Genomic DNA, 6,000 nt, shown 5'->3' on the forward strand with positions numbered 1-6,000 from the left:
AGAGTCTTCTTTGGAGTCCAAACAGCATGTGGAGTTTGCAAGTTCTCCATGCGTCCATGGGTTTCCTGGTACAGGTGAATTGGGTAAGCTAAATTGTTCGTAGTGTATGAGTGTGTATGGATGTTTCCCAGAGATGGGTTGCAGCTGGATGGCCATTCGCTGCGTAAAAACAAATGTATATAAAAATATTTGTATTCATTCATCAATTCATTTTTTTTTCGGCTTGGTCCCTTTATTAATCTGGGGTTGCCACAACAGAATGAACCACCAACTTATCCAGCATATGTTTTATGCAGCGGATGCCATTCCAGCTACAACCCACCACTGGGAAACATCCAAACACACTCATTCACACACACACACATACACTACGTACAATTTAGCTTACCCAATTCACTTATACCACATGTTTTTTGGACTTGTAGGTGAAACCGGAGCAACCGAATGAAACCCATGTGAACACAGGCAGAACATGCAAACTCCACACAGAAATGCCAACTTTTTCAGCTGAGGCTCAAACCACCGACCTTCTTGCTGTGAGGTGATTGTGCTACCCACTGCACAACCCTGCTGCCATATATCAACATTCCTGTGAGAAAAAAGTATTTTTTAAGTCTGTCACATGGATGAGTGGTTACGTCACAGAGCTCAGACCCAAGAGCTCCAGGTTCGGATCCCGTTTCAGCAAAGATTTTTTATTTAATTTTGTATTTGTTGTTGTTTTTTCCTTCGTTGTTTAAACAAATCAACTACTTATACTGAATTGTACTGCCACTGTTACATGTTGACCTATTAGGCTGTTTGCTCAAACATCATGACTCCTATTTCTACAAAAGATTTATTATTTACTGCACTGAATCCCACATAAAGCTGTGCTTTTGAAGAAGCAGAATTATGGATTTGCAGGAACCATCTCAAGCCCCAAACAGGCAAAAGGCCAAAAAGCAATTGCGACTTTCCTTCTCACTATGGGTGTATCAGATCATGTTTCTTTGAGCAGGGAAAAATGGCTCGCTGCACAAGAGTCTTGTGAAGACAGTGATCAGATGTTTGTTGCACTGCAGGGATAAAAAGACCTGGCAGGGGTGCAATTCTGGAGCTCCTTAATAAGAGGAAGGTGCAATGAGCAACACTTCACCCACTGCGTGTCCACCTTCCAATGAAGTCTACGCTCTTTCACAACAGCTCAGCTATGAACTCTTATTACACAAGAGACTCCGCATCTCTACTGAAGAGTCACTGGGGAGATCAAGCAATTCATTGGCTTGCTTCCATCATTGTTTTTTGTCTCATTGCGGCTACTCAACTGGATTCAAGCAAGTCAGTAGTTTATGAAACCAACCTTACTTGCTTCAGCTTAGTCCCTGATTTAGGGGTCACCACAGCAGAATGATCCACCAATTACTCTGGCATATGTTTTATGCGAAGATTGTCCATTCCAGCCACAACAGAGTACACTAACACACGCTGAGTACCTTCCTTACATGCACTTAAATCCAAACTAAACCCACAGAAAAGAACTTGAGATCATTGGATAATAGGAGCACTTATTATAGCTACATTTAAAATATGTCAAACAATCTTTCATGGCTGCAAAAACAAAAATCCATATAAATTACTCTTGAGAAGTAAAGGAAACTGTACAATGTTCAAAACTAAATGATTAGAACTGGATAAAAGGGAAAATAAATTAGCCTGATGTTTTTCTTCGTTCTCTTTGTAAGGGCGGACAAAGGAGAGCTTTATTTTCATGGAAATGGCCTGTGTGGTGACCATCTCAAGTCCTCATCGGCTTGGACCATGACAACCGGGAGAATACAAGGCCATCCTTGAAAGGTCACACCCATGGGGACCCACCAACTTCAGACTCATTTTTAGTGCCACTACACAACACTTCACTAACACACTGCAGAACTCGGGGTCTCTCCAATTTAAACCCATGAAGCTTGGTAAAAAAATGTGATGCTACTTTACAAAAAGGTGTAGATTTATTCTACTTAAAGTCTATATAAAAATCAAAATTTACAATATTCATCTTGTTTGTGAACATTGCTATTCTTTAGCTAAACATTTAATCCATGCAAGTTAATCCACTGAACAAAAGTTTTTGTTTTGATCTTCATTTAAAGTTTGACCATTTGCTGCAGTGTTTGGAGTGGCTTCTCTGTTGGCGGCTTCAACCACAATATCTTATAATATCCGCACCTATCTTACTATTAATTTGCTACAAGGGAATGAGTTGCAAAACAAAAGCCCCACCTCCTATTCAATAATCAGTTGGAAGAACATCAGCAAGCTGAAATAAAAGTCTCAGCAACTTCTAGTTCACGCAGACTTTAACGAAATATGCTAAAATTGTCCATCATACTAACATAATGTACTTGTCAAAAATAATAGTGATATTTTTGTATGAATAATTACACACTTGTTCTTGCAAATCTGAGGAGAAAAAAAGTTCATAGTGTTCCAAAAATATTAGGTTTGTTAAACTTGCAATATATTTTTATTATTAACCCTTTGATGAACTACACAAGTCTAAAGTGACCCGTCTAAGCTTATTTTTTCTATATCTATTTAATAGATTGTGCATCAAAGGGTTAAACAAGTTTTGCATCATGACTCCCATTTATTTTTGTAATTAAATATGAAATCATACATTTAAAAAATGGGATTTTGGAATTTGGGAGAAAAAAATAATCAGAATTTAAGGCTGGGTTATCATAGTACGCCTTTATGTTTTAATAATATTATTAATAATATGATCCACACTGTACAACTTTACTCTGTACACAAAATTATCACCTTATATAATAGGGCTATCTCAAATTGTTTTTTAATGGGAAATTTAACTAACAAAGACCAATTTTAAACGGCCTATAATTAATCTTCGTTAATGTAAAAGCTTAAGCATAGTATTATTAAATGCTATAACAGTATAATTTCCTGTTAACTAATATTACAAATCTAAACCTAGTATTTATGTTCCTTTGACGTTGTACAGCATGAATAATGCATTTATTGTCTTGGCTTTTTGCCTCTGAAAACATGTAAGTGTACACTTAACCTAACTTGTAAAATCATGCAAAATATCCAACAAACTAAATTAATTAACTTGAATTTTTATAGCAATTCTGCAGTTTAACCAAACGACCATTTTAGTGGATGTATAAGTCAGGTTCACACAGGTGTTCTAGTAGAGTAGCCACAGATTTAGTTCATCAGTTTATGGACACGTTCCACTAACATTTCTTATGCGCAACACATCTGATTGCTTCAAAATATTATTACATTTTACAATTCAAACAAAACCAGTTTGTATTTATTAATTTGTGTTAAAAGTGGTCTTACAATGTGTTTCTTTAGAATAAATATCACGTTTCATTCCATTACAATCCCGTTCTTTTTTTAAAAGATAGGCTACCGTGAATCTTTTATGTACAGTGTGGAAGATGAAACATCTATCAATCTCCTATCAATTTTTCAACAGCCCTGCTGTTGTGTTGAAAATAGTAGACTGTGTGCATGCACATGTGTAAAACCAGATTCAAAGATCTACAAAATAAAAAATAAAGCATTTTGATCATGTCAATCTACATGATTGCTCAATCCTGAAACAGTATTAGTGTAAAAATAACAACTAATGAAAACATTATCTACCACTTTTAAAACACACCCTTGCTTCACACACATTCTACCAGCATTTGTCTTTTTTTTCTTCTTCTAAAATACATCAGAATTAGCCATAAATTCCCATCCCAGCTTTACAGCAAACCCTCAGAGCCCCAAATAAGAGGGTTTTAGAGAGAGTACGAGTAAAATAAGAGCTGTAAAAGCCCATTTGCTTCACAGGATCAATCTGGAAATGCAGTGTGCCACTGCCAGAAAAACACTCCAACCCCTAAAAAAATCCAAACAGTCTCTTCTCCACATCCTTAAACCACAGCCATCCATCCATATTCCACCCTAAAGTGAATGATCACAGGACTGAGACATGCAGCAGTAAGCAGGTACACCCTCGGCCCGTTAACAAGGGATAGATGTTGAACCAAATAAAAAACCCTGGAAAATGCCCCAAAATGTCTCAATAACTTCTATTTAGAATGATCTCCGAAGGGCGCTGAGACATGAATCATTCAGCGTCCACCAATAATTCATGTATTACATGAAAACAGAGTGCAGCCAAGCCCTCTTTTACTTTACACTGTCCTTCCATGCTGCAAGTTTACAAGCTGCTCCATAATAAATAACAGAAGAGGCTGCGCGTAATACTATCACGCCAAACGCGCTCCAGCTGTTTGCGCAACAACAACGCACTTTTCTCTTGAACATGCATCTCTTACCATTGCTGAAGAAGCAGGAGAAGGCGTCTATCCAGCGTTTCTTTTTTTCACTCTCCCCGCAAGGTGTTATGCTGTTAATATCGGTGTCTTATCACCATCATCATCATCATGATCTCCCGTTTGAAAAATGAAAAGGGTGTAAAATGTCCAGTGCTCCGCATAGAGAGAAAGAGAGAGCAGTGCGCATGAATAAGACGAGCCGTGTGTTTTTACTGCGCAGAGCTGGAGGGCGAATATCGTCCGTGTGCCGCGGAGCTGCTGAGTCCGTGAGCTCGCAGTGGAGAGCAGTGCAGAGGCTGGAGGGAAAGCCGAGGAATGACAAGCGGCTTCCACCATCCACGGGCGGCTCGTACCATGTGAGCATATGGGAGGGGGGTGAGCCTTTTTTACGCAAGCTGGTTGTAGTAGCTGCGCTGGAAATAAAACGCGAAAAGTCGTATGATCAAATGAAAGCTACTTTTTCCATACATTATAACATGTTTACTACTGCCTTTAATAGCTATTTGTGCTGTAAAAAATAATGATATAATAAAATATGTAAACATTACAAAAATGAGAATATAAGTAAGGTAATAGATACAAGTAGGTTAGATTTGTAAATAGAATACATTTGTAAATAGAATAAATCATGTAAATAGAACTCATAGGTAATTCAATAAAAGAAAGCTATATTTTAAAAAAATGAGCCCTTGTGCTGATAAAACATGCAGTTTGCACACGAGAAACATAATTAATACGAGGAATATTAAAATTCTATGTAAATAAATCTCTAGGAAGAGTGGGGACAGCTGCATCACTTTTTGCAGTTCCTTCAGCTTCTCAGACTTTTTTTTTTTTTTTGTGAAAACCCAAAATTAATAAACCCATATTTATTGGACCCACATTGCTATAATATGTGTACAGTTGAAGTCAGAATTATTAGCCTCTCTTTGAATTGTTTTTCTTTTTTAAATATTTTCTAAATGATGTTTAACAGAGCAAAGAAATTTTCACAGTATGTCTGATAATATTTTTTCTTCTGGAGAAAGTCTTGCATGTTTTATTTCAGCTAGAATAAAAGCAGTTTCTATTTTTTTAAAAACAATTTTAAGGTCAAAATTATTAGCCCCTTTAAGCTATATTTTTTTCAATAGTCTACAGCACAAACCATCATTATACAATAGCTTGCCTAATTACCCTAAACCGCCTAGTTAACCTAATTAACCCACTGAAGTCTTTAAATGTCACTTTAAGCTGTGTAGAAGTGTCTTGAAAAAATATCTTGTCAAATACTATTTACTGTCCTCATGGCAAAGATAAAATATATCAGTTATTAGAAATGAGTTAACTATTATGTTTAGAAATGTGTTGAAAAAATAATCTCTCCGTTATTCTAAAATTGGGGAAAATAATAAACAGGGGGGCTAATTATTCAGGGGCCTAATAATTCAGACTTCAACTGTACAGACACAGTCAAACGTTGCAACTGAGCCCAAGAAGGGGAACAGTTACAACAACCCACAGGGACAGTTGCAACATTCATTAAAATGTAATAATAATAAAAAAAAAAATAAAATCTAAAACATCAGGTTGGATTTTATTTGTACTTTTATTTATTTATTTTTTTATTTTATTGGTAAACAGACTAAATGTAAATGGGTTAAATTGGTCATATAAATGC

General features: G+C 36.4%; 1 protein-coding gene across 23 annotated transcripts in view; it reads right to left on the reverse strand.

Moving 5' to 3' along the window:
- tenm4 (teneurin transmembrane protein 4) overlaps positions 1 to 4,650 on the reverse strand; it is a 462,218-nt gene extending 457,568 nt beyond the window's left edge. For 22 of the 23 annotated variants that reach the window (XM_087282405.1, XM_087282404.1, XM_087282403.1 and 19 more), the window contains exon 1: positions 4,341 to 4,650. The gene's annotated coding sequence lies outside the window, so the exon portion shown is untranslated. 23 annotated transcript variants of the gene reach the window in all.
- Between the last annotated feature and the right edge of the window lie 1,350 nt (positions 4,651 to 6,000).

Source organism: Danio rerio, chromosome 15 (assembly GCF_052040795.2).
Source record: "Danio rerio strain M-AB ecotype USA chromosome 15, GRCz13ab, whole genome shotgun sequence".
NCBI classification, from domain to species: Eukaryota; Metazoa; Chordata; class Actinopteri; order Cypriniformes; family Danionidae; genus Danio; species Danio rerio.